The 19,831-nt window shown below is 40.5% G+C and overlaps 1 non-coding gene across 1 annotated transcript; it reads right to left on the reverse strand.

Annotated features, from left to right (window-relative positions):
• Positions 1-300: 300 nt before the first annotated feature.
• Positions 301-408, reverse strand: LOC130942477 (small nucleolar RNA R71). The gene has a single exon (XR_009071047.1). It is a non-coding gene; the product is annotated as a small nucleolar RNA R71 (small nucleolar RNA).
• Positions 409-19,831: the final 19,423 nt, after the last annotated feature.

The following is a 19,831-nucleotide window of genomic DNA, read 5'->3' on the forward strand; positions in this document are numbered from 1 at the left end:
ATTGGAGCAAACAACTTTGAGCTTAAACCTCAATTAGTTTCTCTAATGCAACAGAATTGCAAGTTCCATGGACTTCCAATGGAAGATCCTCATCAGTTCTTAGCTGAATTCTTGCAAATCTGTGACACAGTCAAGACTAATGGGGTAGACCCTGAGGTCTACAGACTGATGCTATTCCCTTTTGCTGTAAGAGACAGAGCTAGAATATGGTTAGATTCTCAACCTAAAGAAAGCCTGGACTCTTGGGAAAAGCTAGTCAATGCCTTCTTGGCAAAGTTCTTTCCACCACAAAGATGGAGTAAGCTTAGAGTGGAAGTCCAAACCTTCAGACAGAAGGATGGAGAATCCCTCTATGAAGCTTGGGAAAGATACAAACAATTAATCAGAAGATGTCCTTCAGACATGCTTTCTGAATGGAGCATCATAGGTATTTTCTATGATGGTCTCTCTGAACTATCTAAGATGTCTTTGGATAGCTCTGCTGGAGGATCTCTTCATCTAAAGAAGACGCCTGCAGAAGCTCAAGAATTGATTGAAATGGTTGCAAATAACCAATTCATGTACACTTCTGAAAGAAATCCTGTGAACAATGGGACTAGTCAGAAGAAAGGAGTTCTTGAGATTGACACTCTGAATGCCATATTGGCTCAGAATAAGATATTGACTCAACAAGTCAATTTGATTTCTCAAAGTCTGTCTGGAATGCAAAATGCACCAAGCAGTACTAAGGAAGCTTCATCTGAGGAAGAAGCCTATGATCCTGAGAACCCTTCAATGGAAGAGGTGAATTACCTAGGAGAACCCTATGGAAACACCTACAATTCTTCATGGAGAAATCACCCCAATTTCTCATGGAAGAATCAAGAGAGACCTCAACAAGGAATCTCAATAAGACCTAATAAGGAATACTTCTGACTTAGCAACAATGGTCTCTGATCTAATAAAGACCACTCAAAGTTTCATGAATGAAACAAGGTCCTCCATCAGAAATTTGGAAGGACAAGTGGGTCAGCTGAGCAGAAAGTTACTGAACTCCCTCCTAGCACTCTCCCAAGTAATACAGAAGAAAATCCAAAAGTACCAATCTCCTCTGAGTTCCTCAATGAGGAACAATGGGAATCTGAGGCTCAAAATGAGACCATAGAGATTCCATTGGACTTACTTCTGCCATTCATGAGCTCTGATGAGTATTCTTCCTCTGAAGAGGATGAGTATGTCACTGAAGAGCAAGTTGCTAAATACCTTGGAGCAATCATGAAACTGAATGATAAGTTATTGGAAATGAGACTTGGGAAGATGAACCTCCTTGCTCACCAAAGAACTGGATGACTTGTCTAGGCAGGAAAACTGCCTCAAAAGAGGCAGGATCCTGGGAAGTTTTCTATACCTTGTACCATAGGCACCATGACCTTCAAGAAGGCCTTGTGTGACTTAGGGTCAAGTGTAAACCTCATGCCCCTCTCTGTAATGGAGAAATTAGGGATCTTGAGGTGCAAGCTGCAAAAATCTCATTAGAGATGGCAGACAATTCAAGAAAACAAGCTCATGGATTGTAGAGAATGTTTTGGTGAAGATTGAAGACCATTACATCCCTACTGATTTCATAGTCCTAGAGACTGGGAAGTGCATGGATGAATCCATCATCCTTGGCAGACCCTTCCTAGCCACAGCAAAGGCTGTGATTGATGTTGATAGAGAGAGTTGATCATTCAAGTGAATGAAGAATCCTTGGTGTTTAAGGCCCAAGGACATCCCTCTATCTCATGGAGAGGAAGCATGAAGAGCTTCTCTCAAAACAGAGCAAGCAGAGCCCCCACAGTCAAACTCTAAGTTTGGTGTTGGGAGGCCACAACCAAACTCTAAGTTTGGTGTTGAACCCCACATTCAAACTCTAAGTTTGGTGTTGGGATGTTCCAACACGGTTCTGAGTATTTCTGAGGCTCCATGAGAGTCCTCTGTCAAGCTAATGACATTAAAGAAACGCTTGTTGGGAGGCAACCCAATGTTTTATAGTTAACTATTTTCTTTTGTTATTTTATTTTTTTTGTAGGTTGATGATCATAAGAAGTCACAAAAACAATGAAAAAAGCAAAAACAGAATGAAAAACAGGAAGAAAAATAGCACACCCTGGAGGAGAGAAGCTGGCGTTCAAACGCCAGTATGCTATGCTAGCTATGGGCGTTTAACGCCCAGTCTGGCACCATTCTGGGCGTTTAACGCCAGAAAGGGCACCAGACTGGCGTTAAACGCCAGTAAAGGGCAACACCTGGCGTTAAACGCCAGGAATGGGCACCAGCCCGGCGTTTAACGCCAGAAATAGCTCAAAACGTGATTTTGAGCAACATTTGGTGCAGGGATGACTTTTCCTTGACACCACAGGATCTGTGGACCCCACAAGACCCCACCATCAATCTCTATCTTCTTCCCCCATTCACCAATCACCTCAATACCTCTTCCCCAAAAAACCCTTCCCTATCAAATCCCATCTTTCTCTTCACCACTCACATTCATCCCTCATAAATCCCCACCAACCTCACCCTTCAAATTCAAACTACTTTCCCTCCCAAACCCACCCTCAATGGCCGAACCATTAACCCCTCTCTCCTATAAATACCCTTCCTCAACTCTTCATTTTCACACAACTTAAACCCCCTTCTTTCCCTTCTTGACCGAACCCACCACCCTCCCCCTCTTCCTCATTTCTTCTTCTTCTACTCTCTTCTTTCTTCTTTTGCTCGAGGACGAGCAAATATTTTAAGTTTGGTGTGGTAAAAGCGTTGCTTTTTTATAACCATTTATGGCATCCAAGGCCGGAGAAACCTCTAGAAAGAGGAAAGGGAAGGCAAAAGCTTCCACCTCCGAGTCATGGGAGATGGATAGATTCCTCTCAAGGGTGCACCCAAGTCCACTTCTATGAAGTGTGGCCTTGAGAAGGTGATCCCCGAGGTCCCCTTTTCACTCAAAAGGGTGAATATCCGGAGATCCGCCATGAGATCCGAAGAAGAGGTTGGGAAGTACTCACCAACCCCATTCAACAAGTCGGAATCTTGATGGTTCAAGAGTTCTATGCCAATGCATGGATCACAAAGAACCATGACCAAAGTGTGAACCTGAATCCAAAGAATTATCTCACTATGGTTTGGGGGAAATACTTGGATTTTAGTCCGGAGAGTGTGAGGGTGGCGTTCAACTTGCCTATGATGCAAGGAGATGAGCATCCTTACACTAGAAGGGTCAACTTTGATCAAAGGTTGGACCAAGTCCTCACAACCATATGTGAAGAGGGCGCACAATGGAGGCAAGATTCAAGAGGAAAGCCGGTCCAATTGAGAAGGCATGACCTCAAGCCCGTGGCTAGAGGATGGTTAGAGTTCATACAACGCTCAATCATTCCCACTAGCAACCGGTCCGAAGTTACCATAGACCGGGCCATCATGATTCATAGCATCATGATTGGAGAAGAAATAGAGGTTCATGAGGTTATAGCCCAAGAACTCTATAAGGTGGCGGACAAGACCTCCACCTTGGCAAGGTTAGCCTTTCCTCACCTCATTTGTCACCTCTGTTATTCAGTTGGAGTTGACATAGAGGGAGATACCCCCATTGATGAGGACAAGCCCATCACCAAGAAAAGGATGGAGTACACAAGAGACCCCTCTCACCATGAGATCCCTGAGATACCTCAAGGGATGCACTTTCCTCCACAAAATTATTGGGAGCAACTAAACACCTCCCTAGGAGAATTGAGTTCCAACATGGGACAACTAAGGGTGGAGCATCAAGAACACTCCATTCTCCTCCATGAAATTAGAGAAGATCAAAGAGTCATGAGAGAGGAGCAACAAAGACAAGGAAGAGACATTGAGGAGCTCAAGCACTCCATAGGATCTTCAAGAGCAAGAAAGAGCCGCCATCATTAAGGTGGACCCATTCCTTGATTTCCTTGTTCTTTATTCTTCTGTTTTTCGATTTTTATGCTTATGGTTATCCATGTTTGTGTCTTGTGATCATTAGTGTCTTAGTGTCTATGCCTTAAAGTTATGAATGTCCTATGAATCCATCACCTTTCTTGAATAAAAACGTGCTTAATTGAAAAGGAAAGAATTGCATGAATTCTAAATTTTATAATAGTTTAATTATTTTGATGTGGTGGCAACACTTTTGTTCTTTGAATGTATGCTTGAACAGTGCATATGTCTTTTGAACTTGTGGTTCATGAATGTTGGCTCTTGAAAGAATGATGAAAAAGGAGACATGTTACTGAGGATCTGAAAAATCATTAGAAAATGATTCTTGAAGCAAGAAAAAGCAGTGAATACAAAAAAAAAAAAAAGAGAAAGAAGGAAGCAAACGAAAAAAAAAAAGAAAGAAAAAGAAAGAAATAAAGTTGTGATCCAAGGCAAATAAGAGTGTGCTTAAGAACCCTGGACACCTCTAATTGGGGACTTTAGCAAAGCTGAGTCACAATCTGAAAAGGTTCACCCAATTATGTGTCTGTGGCATGTATGTATCCGGTGGTAATACTGGAAGACAAAGTGCTTTGGGCCACGGCCAAGACTCAATAAGTAGCTGTGTTCAAGAATCATCATACTTAACTAGGAGAATCAATAACACTATCTGGATTCTGAGCAAAGCTGAGTCACAATCTGAAAAGGTTCACCCAATTATGTGTCTGTGGCTGTGTATCCGGTGGTAATACTGGAAGACAAAGTGCTTTGGGCCACGGCCAAGACTCAATAAGTAGCTGTGTTCAAGAATCATCATACTTAACTAGGAGAATCAATAACACTATCTGGATTCTGAGTTCCTAAAGAAGCCAATCATTCTGAATTCCAAAGGATAGAGTGAGATGCCAAAACTATTCAGAGGCAAAAAGATAAAAGCCCCGCTCTAATTATACTGATCTTCATAGATGTTTTTAGAGTTCATTGTATATCTTCTTTTATTGATTTTCAGTTGCTTGGGGACAAGCAACAATTTAAGTTTGGGTTGTGATGAGCGGATAATTGTACACTTTTTGGCATTGTTTTTAGTATGTTTTTGGTATGATCTAGTTAGTTTTTAGTATATTTTTATTAGTTTTTAGTTAAAATTCACTTTCTGGACTTTACTATGAGTTGTGTGTTTTTCTGTGATTTCAGGTATTTTCTGGCTGAAATTGAGGGACCTGAGCAAAATCTGATCCAGAGACTCAAAAGGACTGCAGATGCTGTTGGATTCTGACCTCCCTGCATTCGAAGTGGATTTTCTGAAGCTACAGAAGCCCAATTGGCGCGCTCTCAACGGCGTTGGAAAGTAGACATCCTGGGCTTTCCAGCAATATAATAGTCCATACTTTGCCCAAGATTTGATGGCCCAAACCGGCGTCAAAGTCACCTCAAGAAATTCCAGCGTTAAACGCCGGACTGGCACCTAATTGGGAGTTAAACGCCCAAACTGGCACTAAAGCTGGCGTTTAACTCCAAGACAAGTCTCTACACGAAAATGCTTCATTGCTCAGCCCAAGCACACCAAGTGGGCCCGGAAGTGGATTTTTATGTCATTTACTCATTTCTGTACACCTTAGGCTACTAGTTTTCTATAAGTAGGACCTTTTTTACTATTGTATTAGAGAGATCTGGGTAGCTATCTTGTTTTATGCTATCTTAGACCTTTGGAGGCTGGCCATTCGGCCATGCCTAGACCTTGTTCTTATGTATTTTCAACGGTGGAGTTTCTACACACCATAGATTAAGGTGTGGAGCTCTGCTGTACCTCGAGTATTAATGCATTACTATTGTTCTTCCATTCAATTCCACTTGTTCTTTTACCAAGATATCACTTGTTCTTCAACATGATGAAGGTGATGATTGACGCCCATCACCATTCTCACCATGAACAAGGTGACTGACAACCATTCTTGTTCTACAAGCATTGAGGCTTAGTGAATATCTCTTGGATTCTTTACCGGAATCTTCGTGGTATAGGCAAGAACTGATGGCAGCATTCAAGAGAATCCGGAAGGTCTAACCTTGTCTGTGGTATTCTGAGTAGGATTCAATGATGAATGACTGTGACGTGCTTCAAACCTGTAACCTACTGGGCGTTAGTGACAGACGCAAAAGAGTGATTCTATTCCGGTAGGGGAGGGAACCAAACCGGTGATTGGCAGTACTGTGACAGAGTGCGTGCATTAGCTTTCACTGCGCGGATGGGAGGTAGCTGCTGACAACAGTGAAACCCTACACGAGCTTGCCATGGAAAGGAGTAAGAAAGGATTGGATGAAGGCAGTAGGAAAGCAGAGAGACGGAAGGGAAGGCATCTTCATATGCTTGTCTGAAGCTCTTACACCAATGATATACATAAGTATCACTATCTTTATCTTTTATATTATTTTTGTTCATCATCATATACATTTGAGTCTGCCTGACTAAGATTTACAAGATGACCATAGCTTGCTTCAATGCTAACAATCTCCGTGGGATCGACCCTTACTCACGTAAGGTATTACTTGGACGACCCAGTGCACTTGCTGGTTAGTTGTGCGAAGTTGTGTAATGCCATGGTATTGAGCTACCAAGTTTTTGGAGCCATTACCGGGGATTATGAGAGTTGTGAAAAGTATTGTTCACAATTTCGCGCACCAGGTATCCCATTATTCACGGAATTCCTCTCAGAAGTGTACATGAATTGGTTGTTTGCAACCATATCAATGAGTTCTTGAGCCTCTTCAGGCGTTTTCTTTAGGTGAATAGATCGACCTGCAGAATGGTCCAATGACATTTTTGAAAATTTAGATAGACCATAATAGAATATATCTAATATGGTCCATTCTGAAAACATGTCAGATGGACACCTTTTGGTCAGCTGCTTGTATCTTTCCCAAGCTTCATAGAGAGATTCACCATCTTTTTGTTTGAAGGTTTGAACATGCACTCTCAGCTTGCTCAGCTTTTGAGGAGGAAAGAATTTATCCAAGAAGGCTGTGACCAGCTTATCCTAGGAGTCCAGGCTATCCTTGGGTTGTGAATCCAACCATATTCTAGCTCTGTCTCTTACAGCAAAAGGGAAAAGCATGAGTCTGTAGATTCAGGATCAACTCCATCGTCTTTACAGTCTCACAGATCTGCAAGAACTCAGTTAAAAATTGATAAGGATCTTCGGATGGAAGTCCATAAAACTTGCAGTTTTGTTGCATTAAAGACTAGTTGAGGCTTAAGCTCAAATTATTGGCTCCAATGGCAGGAATGGAGATGCTTCTTCCATCAAATTTGGACGTTGGCTTTGTGAAGTCACCAAGCATTCTCCTTGCATTATTATTATTTCGGCTGCCATCTCTTCTCTGTTCGAAATTTCTGAAAGGTTGTTTTCTGGATTGTTGTAATTTAGTTTCTCTTAGTTTTCTTTTCAGAGTCCTTTCAGGTTCAGCATCAATTTCAACAAGAGTGCCTTTTTCCCTGTTCCTGCTCATATGAAAGAGAAAAAAACAAGAAAGGAAAGAGGAATCCTCTATGTCACAGTATAGAGATTCCTTTATGTTAGTAGAAAAAGAAAGGGGAGAAGAGTGAAGAGAAGTGTTAGTAATTAAATAATTAAATAGAATAAGAAAAGAGAAAGAGAATTTCGAAAATAATTTTGAAAAAGGGGTTAGTATTTTCGAAAATTAAAAGATAAGATAGAATTAAAATTAAAACAATTAATTAATTAAAAAGAATTTTTTTGAAAAAAAAAGAGAGAGGTATTTTCGAAAATTAGATAGGGAAAAGTAGTTAAGTGGTTCTGAAAAAGATAAGAAACAAACAAAAAGTCAAATAGTTAGTTGAAAAAGATATTAAAATCAAATTTGAAAAAGATAAGAAGATAAGAAGCTAGATAAGATATTTTGAAATCAAATTTTGAAAAAGATAAAATTTAAAAAAAAAAGATATGATAAAAAGATAAGATAAAAATTTTAAGAAAAAGATATTTTGAAAAAGATTTAATTTTTAAAATGACTTAACTAACAAGAAACTACAAGAAAAGATTCTAGAATTTAAAGATTGAACCTTTCTTAACAAGAAAGTAACAAACTTCAAATTTTTGAATCAATCACATTAATTGTTAGCATATTTTCGAAAATTTGATATAAAGATAAGAAAAAGATTTTGAAAATAATTTGAAAAATAATTTTGAAATTTTCGAAAAATAAAAAAATGAAAAAGATATGATTTTTGAAAAAGATTTTGAAAAGATAAGATTTTTAAAATTGAAATTTTGACTTGACTTGTAAGAAACAACTAATTTTTAAAAATTTTTGACCAAGTCAACCCAAAATTTTGAAAATTTGGAGGGAAATAACGAAAAGATATTTTTTTTATTTTTGAATTTTTAATTATGAGAGAGAAAAACACAAACATGACCCAAAACATGAAAATTTTGGATCAAACACATGATGCATGCAAGAACACTATGAATGTCAAGATGTACACCAAGAACACTTTGAAGATCATGATGAACATCAAGAACATATTTTTGAAAAATTTTTTATGCAAAGAAAACATGCAAGACACCAAACTTAGAAATCTTTAATGCATGGACTCTAACAAACGAAAAATGCATATGAAAAACAACAAACAACACAAAATAAGAAAACATCAAGATCAAACAAGAAGACTTATCAAGAACAACTTGAAGATCATGAAGAACACTATGAATGCATGGAATTTTCGAAAAATGCAAGAAAAATTTTTAAAGCATGCAATTGACACCAAACTTAAAAATTGACCCAAGACTCAAACAAGAAACACAAAATATTTTTGATTTTTATGATTTTCTAATTTTTTTGGATTTTTATTAATTAATTTTTTTTCGAAAATAAAGCTTGGAAAAACGAAAAATAAAAGAAAAATTTTGAAAAAGATTTTTGAAAAGAAAATTACCTAATCTGAGCAACAAGATGAACCGTCAGTTGTCCACACTCGAACAATCCCCAGCAACGGCGCCAAAAACTTGGTGGACGAAATTGTGATCCTCTTTGTATTTGCATTAGATTTAAAAATTGGCTCTATTGGAATTTATGATCACAACTTCATTCAACTAAACCAGCAAGTGTACTGGGTCATCCAAGTAATACCTTACGTGAGTAAGGGTCGATCCCACAGAGATTGTTAGTATGAAGCAAGCTATGGTCACCTTGTAAATCTCAGTTAGGCAGATTAGATTGGTTTATGGATTTTCGAATAATTAATAATAAATAGAAAATGAAAAGGGATAGAAATACTTATGTAAATCAATAGTGGGAATTTCAGATAGGCGTGTGGAGATGCTGGAATCCTTTCGAATCTCTACTTTCTTATTGCTCTCATCCAATCCTTCTTACTCCTTTCCATGGCAAGCTGTATGTAGGGCATCACACCATCATCAGTGGCTACTTTTAATCCTCTCGGGAAAATGGTCCTATGCGCTGTCACTGCACGACTAATCGTCTGGAGGCATCACCCTTGTTGATAGCTACATCCCATCCTCTCAGTGAAAATGGTCCAAATGCTCTGTCACAGCACGGCTGATCATCTGTCGGTTCTCAATCAGGTTGGAGTAGAATCCATTGATTCTTTTGCGTTTGTCATTACGCCCAGCCTTCAGGAGTTTGAAGATCGTCACAGTCGTTCAATACCGGAATCCTACTCGGAATACCACAGACAAGGTTAGACTTTCCGGATTCCCAGGATCCTACTCGGAATACCACAGACAAGGTTAGACTTTTCGGATCCCCATGAATGCCGCCATCTATCTAGCTTATACCACGAAGATTCTGTTGGGGAATCTAAGAGATATGCGCCCGGCCTAAGGTAGAACGGAAGTGGTTGTCAGTCACGCGCGTTCATAGGTGAGAATGATGATGAGTGTCATGGATCATCACATTCATCAAAGTGTTGTGCAACGTATATCTTGGAATAAGAATAAAAGAGAATTGGATAGAAAGTAATAGTAATTGTATTGAAACTTGAGGTACAGCAGAGCTCCACACCTTAATCTATGGTGTGTAGAAACTCCACCGTTGAAAATACATAAGTGAAAGGTTCAGGCATGGCCGAATGGCCAGCCCCCAAAACGTGATCACAGGATTCAAAATACAATCCCGGATGAGATTATGATAGTAAAAAGTTCTATTTATAATAAACTAGCTCCTAGGGTTTACATGAGTAAGTAATTGATGCATAAATCCACTTCTGGGACCCACTTGGTGTATGTTTGGGCTGAGCTTGATCTATCCACGAGCTGAGACTTTTATTGGAGTTGAACTCCAAGTTATGACGTGTTTTGGGCGTTCAACTCCGGATCATGACGTGTTTCTGGCGTTTAACTCCAGACAGCAGCATGTACTTGGCGTTCAACGCCAAGTTACATCGTCAATTTCCAAATAAAATATGGACTATTATATATTTCTGGAAAGCTCTGGATGTCTACTTTCCAACGCCGTTGAGAACGCGCCATTTGGAGTTTTGTAGCTCCAGAAAATCCATTTTGAGTGCAGGGAGGTCAGATTCCAACAGCATCAGCAGTCCTTTTGTCAGCCTTTTTCAGAGTCTTGCTCAAGTCCCTCAATTTCAGCCAGAAATTACCTGAAATCACAGAAAAATACACAAACTCATAGTAAAGTCCAGAAATGTGAATTTAACATAAAAACTAATGAAAATATTCCTAAAAGTAGCTTGAACTTACTAAAAACTACCTAAAAACAATGCGAAAAAGCATATAAATTATCCGCTCATCAGAGGCCTCAGATGCAATTTGTTATTCTCCATCCAGAGGTACAAAGCCAAACATGCATCAAGCCTATTAGGGATCAAGCAAGGAGATTGAGAGAGCCTTCGCAACTACATGGAAAGATTCAACAAAACATGTCTGGACATACAAAGTCTGCCAACAGAAGCAGCTATCAGGGGTCTCATCAATGGTCTACGAGAAGGACCTTTTAGCCACTCAATTTCCAAGAAGCACCCAAAATCTCGGAATGAGGTACAAGAACGGGCAGAGAAGTACATCAACATGGAGGAAAACTCTCGACTAGGAGAGATCTCAAAAACCAAACATTCCTACTCCTCTCGGGATAAGGATAAAGTGTCCAAGAAAAAAGAAGATCAACATGGAGAGAAGCCTAGAAAATACCACAATTATACCCCCCTTCGGGTGTTTGTTGTGGATATCTACCGAGAAATATGCAACACTGAGAATATCCCATCAACTCGCCCAATCAAAAACAAAAGAGGTCGAACGCGTTGAAGGTCCACCTTACACCAAAGAGGTCGGACGCGTTGAAGGTCCACCTCACACCAAAATTGTCGGATGAGTTGGAGGTCCACCTCACACCAAAGAGGTCAGACGAGTTAGAGGTCCACCTCACACCAAAGAGGTCGGACGCATTGAAGGTCCACCCCACACCAAAGAGGTCGGACAAGTTGAAGGTCCACCTCACACCAAAGAGGTCGGACAAATCGAAGGTCCACCTCACACCAAAGAGGTCGGACAAGTCAAAGGTCAACCTCACACCAAAGAGGTCGGACAAGTCGAACGTCTCACACCAAAGAGGTCGGACAAGTCGAACGTCCACCTCACACCCCTGAGAGACATGTTCATGGAGGATTCGCAGGAGGAAGGATCTCTAAATCATCCCGCAAAGGACACCTCAAAGAGGTATATTAAGGAAGGGAGAGAGGTTTGAATAGGACTACGGGGTGCAAACAAGCCTTCTGGGATTTTGAAAATTCTTGGGGCAACCACCCATTCTTACCCAACCAAGGGAAAGTGAAAAGCTCATATTATACCTCGTAGTGGGAAGTCTGGCAATAGCCTCATCACTAGTTAAAGAAGACAAAAGTGGGCAACTATCCGTCTACTTCATCATCAAGGCCCTACAAGGGGCCGAACTAAACTATCAAGAGATAGAGCAGTTCGCCTACGCCCCCATACTCACCTCTCGATGACTCCACCCATACTTTCAAGCTCACACTATCAGAGTTCGGACCAACCAGCCCATCGAAGGCATCCTACAAGAAAACAGACTTAGCAGGAAGAATTCTACAGTGGGCAGTCAAAATCAATCTTCGACATAAAGCTCAGACAGCCATCAAATCATAGTATTTGGCCGACTTCATTACAGAGTACACTGACACCCCGGGAACTCCTACAAAATAGAAACTCTACATGGATGACTCTTCAAACAAAACCGGGAGTGGTGCAGGTGTAATTATAGAAAGGCGATCAGGGAAGCCAAATCAAGTCAAATGACCAAGCTAAATACGAGGCACTACTGGCTGGTTTAAGGCTAGCTAAGAAGGTAGGAGCTTACCATGTCCAATGACTCACAAGTAGTCACCTCACAAATAGAAGGGAGCAACCAAGCTGAGGATCCTACCACAAAAAATACCTCGGGTAATTCGGGGGACCCTGGACAAAACCAGAGAACAGCTCGGACAATTTAGGGGACCCTGGACAAAAATAAAAAATAGCTCGGACATTTCGGGGAATATGAAGTCTGACACATACCTCAGGAGCAGAATGCCCGAGCTGATGCATTTTCAAAACTAGCCAACACCAAACCAGGGGGCAATAACAGAAGCCTCATCCATACCACATTCAAAGACCACAACAAGGAAGGAAAACAAACCCTCTCCTCAGAGTCCGGCGACACCAGCTCATAATTCTTTTCCTCATCCCTATCCCTATAAATTCAGAGGAACCTCCTAAGTCCCACACAGTACTCAGGATCAGCCACAGTAACACGCATTACAACTATGGAATCCAGTCAATCAGACATGCCGACCGGGATCTTAATAGACATCTCAGCAATATTTTTTCAAGAAGACATAGGTCAACCATGAGGTTATTACCAAACAACTCGGATAAATAATGGAAACAACTCGGAGAATAACAGCAAAACATCAAGTGTTAGATACAGTAGTAAAAGGGAAACCCCAGGACTCACACGAAAGTCCAGGGGCACCCTTTGGAGGCAACAACAGGGCAAGAACACAGAGAAGAGAAGCCGACAATCTGTACCCAAACAGTCCGAACACCTCTCAAACAAAAGGTCAAAACAAAAGCTAGAAGTTTTGTACAAAGGAGTCAGGCAACGATGAAAAGAAACAGGAAATTAGCAACCGACTTGAACATAAAACACCAATTCACCTCCGTCAAACATCCTCAAGCCAATGGACAGGCTGAAGCTGCCAACAAAGTCATATTGGATGGGCTGAAATGAAGATTACAAGATGCAAAGGGAACCTGGGCCGAAGAACTTCCACAAGTCCTATGGGCATATCGGACAACTCCACACTTCACCACGGGGGAATCACCCTTCCGATTGACTCGCGGAATGAAGGCAATGATCCCAGTAGAGATCGAAGAATCATCCCCCAGAATGATCCTCTATAATGAAGAGGTTAACTCCCAAATCCAAAGGAAAGAACTCGACCTACTTCCAAGAGTCTGAGAGAGAGCTCCAATCAAGGAAGAGGCGTTAAAATGTCGAATGGCCTCAAGATACAATCTGAAGGTAGTACAGCGAAGCATTGCCAACAACAACCTCACCCTAAACCGAAATGATATCGGAACAACTCGACCTGGAGAAAGAAAGCTGACAGCAAACTGGAAAGGACCCTACCGAGTCATAGAAGTACTTGGAAAGGGCTACTACAGACTGTCCGAACTTGAGGGGCGAGAGCTACCAAGGTCATGGCATGCCTGCAATCTAAAAAGGGCGCTAGGCCGAGATCCAAAAAGATTGCCCGACCTAGAAAGGTAAGTACTAACATGTACACACTCTTATCTTTATATTATTGTTTAAAAGATTGCAGATTCCCTAAAAAGTTTCCTACCAAGACGCCCGACTACGGCAGGTCGGCAAGGTGAAACACCAAAATCACCGCTCGATCACGACAAGGTCGACAAAGTGAAAACAAAATTCACTGCTATACCAAGACGCATTAATCTGAAGCATTCATCATCCGATTATAAAACAACAGATCGGCAGAAAGTGAAAAACAATTTTACTGCACGATCACGATAAAGACAAACCGTCCAATAAAGGTGAAAACGTGATTCACCCAAAGGACGATCTAGAGATGACAACCACTTTCTACAAATCGGCAAAGATGAACATAGAATAATGTAAGAAGTTATCGAAAGTGATCCAAAAAAGAACCTGACGAGGTCTTACGGATTGCTAAAATAATAACTTAAAGACTGGCCGACATTAAGAAGTCGGATGAAGTCAACCCAAGTTATAAGTAAACCCTGGAAAGAGGTCTGGCCAACCCTATTAAAGAGGATTACTTTAACTTAGAAGGGCACGACATAACAAAGTCAGCCCAAAACGAAAAGTTATATAAGTAGTCCCTGAAAGAGATCTGACAAAGATCCAAAAAAGAGGACTACAGAAATAACTTAAAGGAGACCGACATAACGAAGTCGGACTCCTACTACTAAAAAGTTATCAAAGTAAACCCTGAAAGAGATCTGACAAATATCTAAGAAAGAGGATTACACAATAACTTAAAGGAGACCGACATAACGAAGTTGGACTCCTACTACTAAAAAGTTATCAAAGTAATCCCTGAAAGAGATCTGACAAAGGTCCAAAAAAGAGGATTACAAAATTACTTAGAAGAGATCGACATAAAGAAGTCGGTCTCTTACAAAGTAATCCCTGAAAGAGATCTGACAAAGGTCCAAAAAAAAGGATTACAAAAACAACTTAGAAAGAGGATGACGTAAAGAAGTCGACCTCCTACAAACAAGTTATAAAAGTAATCCCTGAAAGAGACCTGACAAAGGTCCAAGAAAGAGGATTACAAAAAAAAACTTAGAAAGAAGACGACGACCTCCTACAAACAAGTTATAAAAGTAATCCTTGAATGAGACCTGACAAGGTCCAAGAAAGAGGATTACAAAAGTAACTTAGAAGAGGCCGACATGAAGAAATCAGCCCGAGCCAATTAAAGCTACAGCTTGGACCGACAAGAAAAAGTCGGACCAACGACAGCTACAGCTTGGACCGACAAGAAGAAGTCGGACCAACGAAAGCTAAAACTTGGACCGACAAGAAGAAATCGGACCAACGACAGCTACAGCTTTGACCGACAAGAAGAAGTCGGACCAACGAAAGCTACAACTTGGACCGACAAGAAGAAATCGAACCAACGAAAGCTGCAGCTTGGACCGACAAGAAGAAGTCGGACCAACGAAAGCTACAGCTTGGACCGACAAAAAGAAAGTCGGACCAACGAAAAACGTGCACTAAAAGGGACATAGCTCCGCCCAAAAAGCCACGGCTCCATGACAAGACTATCAAAATTGTTCAGACTGACTAAAAAGTGTTCTACGAGATCACTAAAAGGTCGTCGGACAAGTTAGCCCCAAGGACCACCTCGACCAAGCAGAAAGTAAACAAATCCAGAAGTGATCAAGAGAAGTCGGACAACAAAGTACCGACACTCTACAAAGATCCACAAAAGGGACAAAGACATCTCGCAAACGGCCAAGGAAAGGTCAAAAGACCAAAGCCAAAAGTGCTTCGCTGAAAAGTATGAAGTCTTGAAAAAAGACACTACTTAAAAAGCAAAAAGCACGACCTCAAAGACGGAGCTAAAAAGTCATCCAAAACAAACTGTAAAAAGGTTCCCAATTGGAACACTACCTAAAAAGTTGTTGGATTATGACTAAAAAGCCCGAACAGCAAAGACAAACAAGTCGGAAGAAGGCTGAAAAGTCCCCTCAACAAAGTAAAAGGGGCAATACCAGACTTGCACAAGGAGAAACTACTCAAAGATCGACCAAAGTCAGGATGCTTGAGCACGACTTCCCCGAAGAGATCGAAACTCTGAAAGCACAGTCTCACGGAAAAGTCCGAACTCAAGCAGGGGCAAAGTCATACAGGTCGACGTCAGCTAAAGAAGAGGTGCAAGTATGATCTCAAAAAAGAACAAGCCATAAAGGTTCGAAAACAACCTAAGGCTCAAATGTGCTCAGCCAAAAGGATACAACTCCACTCAAAGAAGGCACAAATCTCAAACAGGGCTACGAACGTCATCCGACACTAAAAAAGGTTCTACATAAAGAACACTAAAAAAGTCATTGGACAAATCACTAAAAGTCCGGATATCAAGCCGCAAGGACAACTTCGCCAAAGCAGAGGGTTGTCAACACAAACTTAAAGCAAGGCGTGATCCAGAAGGCAAGGGTAGAAAACCCACGCTACCACTCAAAAGAGGTTGGACTGTGAAGCACCAAACCTCTAGAAGATCTACAAAGATTGCAACGCAATAAAGAAACAAGCCAGACAGATGCTTGAGCACGACTTCCAAAGAGATCGAAGCTCTGAAAAGCATGATCTCATGGAAAGATCGAACTCAAGCAGGGTGATGAGCGGATAATTTGTACGCTTTTTGGCATTGTTTTTAGTATGTTTTTAGTAGATTTAGTTAGTTTTTAGTATACTTTTTATTAGTTTTTAGTTAAAATTCACTTTTCTGGACTTTACTATGTGTTTGTGTGTTTTTCTGTGATTTCAGGTATTTTCTGGCTGAAATTGAGGGACCTGAGCAAAATTCTGATTCAGAGACTGAAATGGACTGCAGATGCTATTGGATTCTGACCTCCCTGCACTTGAAGTGGATTTTCTGGAGCTACAGAAGCCCAATTGGCGCGCTCTCAACGGCGTTGGAAAGTAGACATTCTGGGCTTTCCAGCAATATATGATAGTCCATACTTTGCTCAAGATTTGATGGCCCAAACCGGCGTTCAAATTCACCTTCAGAATTCCCAGCGTTAAACGCCGGAACTGGCACCAAAGTGGGAGTTAAACGCTCAAACTGGCACAAAAGCTGGCGTTTAACTCCAAGAAGAGTCTCTACACGAATATGCTTCAATGCTCAGTCCAAGCACACACCAAGTGGGCCTGGAAGTGGATTTTTATGTCTTTTACTCATCTTTGTAATTCTTAAGCTACTAGTTCCCTATAAATAGGACCCTTTACTATTGTATTTTTGATCTTGAGATCTTTGAATCTTTTGATCACTGGGGGCTGGCCTCACAGCCATGCCTAGACCTTGTTCTTATGTATTTTCAATGGTGGAGTTTCTACACACCATAGATTAAGGTGTGGAGCTCTGCTGTACCTCGAGTATTAATGCAATTACTATTGTTCTTCTATTCAATTCAGCTTGTTCTTATTCCAAGATATTCATTCGTACCCAAGAACATGATGAATGTGACGATTATGTGACGCTCATCATCATTCTCACTTATGAACAAGTGACTGACAACCACTTCTGTTCTACAAGCAAACAAGGCTCTAATGTTTATCTCTTGGGTTCTTTAACCGAAATCTTCGTGGTATAAGCTAGAATTGATGGCGGCATTCAAGAGAATCCGGAAGGTCTAAACCTTGTCTGTGGTATTCTGAGTAGGATTCAATGATTGAATGACTGTGACGTGCTTCAAACTCGCGATTGTGGGGCGTTAGTGACAGACGCAAAAGAATCACTGGATTCTATTCCGACATGATCGAGAACCGACAGCTGGATAGCCGTGCCATGACAGGGTGCGTTGAACATTTCCACTGAGAGGATGGGAGGTAGCCACTGACAACGGTGAAACCCATGCATACAGCTTGCCATGGAAAGGAGTAAGAAGGATTGGATGAAGACAGTAGGAAAGCAGAGAGACGGAAGGGACAAAGCATCTTCATACGCTTATCTGAAGTTCTCACCAATGAAATACATAAGTATCTCTATCTTTATCTTTATGTTTTATTCATATATCATCCATAACCATTTGAGTTTGCCTGACTAAGATTTACAAGGTGACCATAGCTTGCTTCATACCAACAATCTCCGTGGGATCGACCCTTACTCGCGTAAGGTTTATTACTTGGATGACCCAGTGCACTTACTGGTTAGTTGTGCGAAGTTGTGTTTATGCCATGGTATTGAGCACCAAGTCTTTGGGGCCATTACTAGAGATTATTTGAGTTGTGAAAAGTAGTGATCACAACTTCGTGCACCAAGTTTTTGGCGCCGTTGCCGGGGATTGCTTCGAGTATGGACAACTGACGGTTCATCTTGTTGCTTAGATTAGGTATTTTTCAGAGTTCTTAAGAATGAATTCTAGTGTTTCAAGGTGATGATCTTATCATCACCAAAGCTGATTGATTCTCATCAATTTAGCTCTTGAATGCAATGTCCTGCTGAAGCTTGGCTATCCATGTCTAATTCCTTTAGACTGAAGCTTTAGACTAACATTGCATGATTCCTGGAATTCTCATTAAGAATTTTGATACCTTTATTTTCTTTTTCCACATAATTTTCGAAAAATCCAAAAAAATTACAAAATCATAAAAACCAAAAAAATATGTTATGTTTCTTACTGAGGCACTGGTCTCATTTTAAGTTTGATGTCTCATTTAAGTTTGGTGTCTTGCATGCATTGTTTATTTGATCTTGGTTCTATTTTCAAGTCAATAGTACAGGGAACTGAAGATTCAGTACATGCAGCAGAGGAATTATACAGAAAAAGTTGGGCGTTCAAAATGCCCAGTGAAGAAGGCAGACTGGCGTTTAAACGCCAGCCAGGGTGCCTGGCTGGGCGTTTAACGCCCAAAAGGGTAGTGCTTTGGGCGTTAAATGCTTAGGGCGTTAAATGCCAGAATGTGCACCATTCTGGGCGTTTAACGCCAGGATGGCACAAGAGGGAAGATTCTGTTTTTAATTCAAATTTTTTTCAAGTTTTCAAAGTTTTTCAAAATCAAATCTTTTTCAAATCAAATCTTTTCAATCAAATCTTTTCAAAATCAATTTCTTTCCTTTTTCAAAAATACTTGCTAACAATTAATGATTTGATCCAACATTTCAAGTATGTTGCCTTTTCTGTTGAGAAAGGTTTAATGTTTGAATCATATCTTTTCTTGTTAGGCAAGTCATTAATTTTTAAAATCAAATCTTTTTAATTTGTTTTTCAAATCATATTTTTTTTAATCACATCTTTTTCAAAAATAGTTTTCAATCATATCTTTTTGATTTCTAACTTCAAAATCTTTTTCAAAATGTTTTTAAAATCCCTCTAATTTATTTTCGAAAAACTCTTCCTCTCTTCTCACATCCTTCTATTTATGGAGTAACACTCCTCCTCAATGCACAATTCGAATTCTATCTCACTAAGTTCGAATTCTTCTACCTCTTCCTTCTATTTTTCTGTTCCTCTGACACCTCAAGGAATCTCTATACTGTGACATAGAGGATTCCATATTTTATTGTTCTCTTCTCTTTCATATGAGCAGGAGCAAAGACAAAAGCATTCTTGTTGAGGCTGACCCTGAATCTGAAAGGACCTTGAAGCGAAAGCTAAGAGAAGCTAAGCCACAACTCTCTGTAGAGAACCTAACAGAAATCTTCAAAGAAGAAGAACCCATGGCAGCTGAAAATAACAACAATGCCAACAATGCAAGGAAGGTGCTTGGTGACTTTACTGCACCTACTCCCGACTTCTATGGGAGAAGCATCTCTATCCCTGCCATTGGAGCAAACAACTTTGAGCTTAAGCCTCAATTAGTTTCTCTAATGCAATAGAATTGCAAGTTCCATGGACTTCCATTGGAAGATCCTCATCAGTTTTTGGCTGAGTTCTTGCAAATCTGTGACACTATCAAGACTAATGGGGTTGACCCTGATGTCTACAGACTTATGCTATTCCCTTTCGCTGTAAGAGACAGAGCTAGAATTTGGTTGGACTTACAACCTAAAGACAGCCTGAACTCTTGGGAAAAGCTAGTCAATGCCTTCTTGGCAAAGTTCTTTCCACCTCAAAAATTGAGT

This window comes from Arachis stenosperma, chromosome 7, assembly GCF_014773155.1.
Source record: "Arachis stenosperma cultivar V10309 chromosome 7, arast.V10309.gnm1.PFL2, whole genome shotgun sequence".
Taxonomy (NCBI): domain Eukaryota; kingdom Viridiplantae; phylum Streptophyta; class Magnoliopsida; order Fabales; family Fabaceae; genus Arachis; species Arachis stenosperma.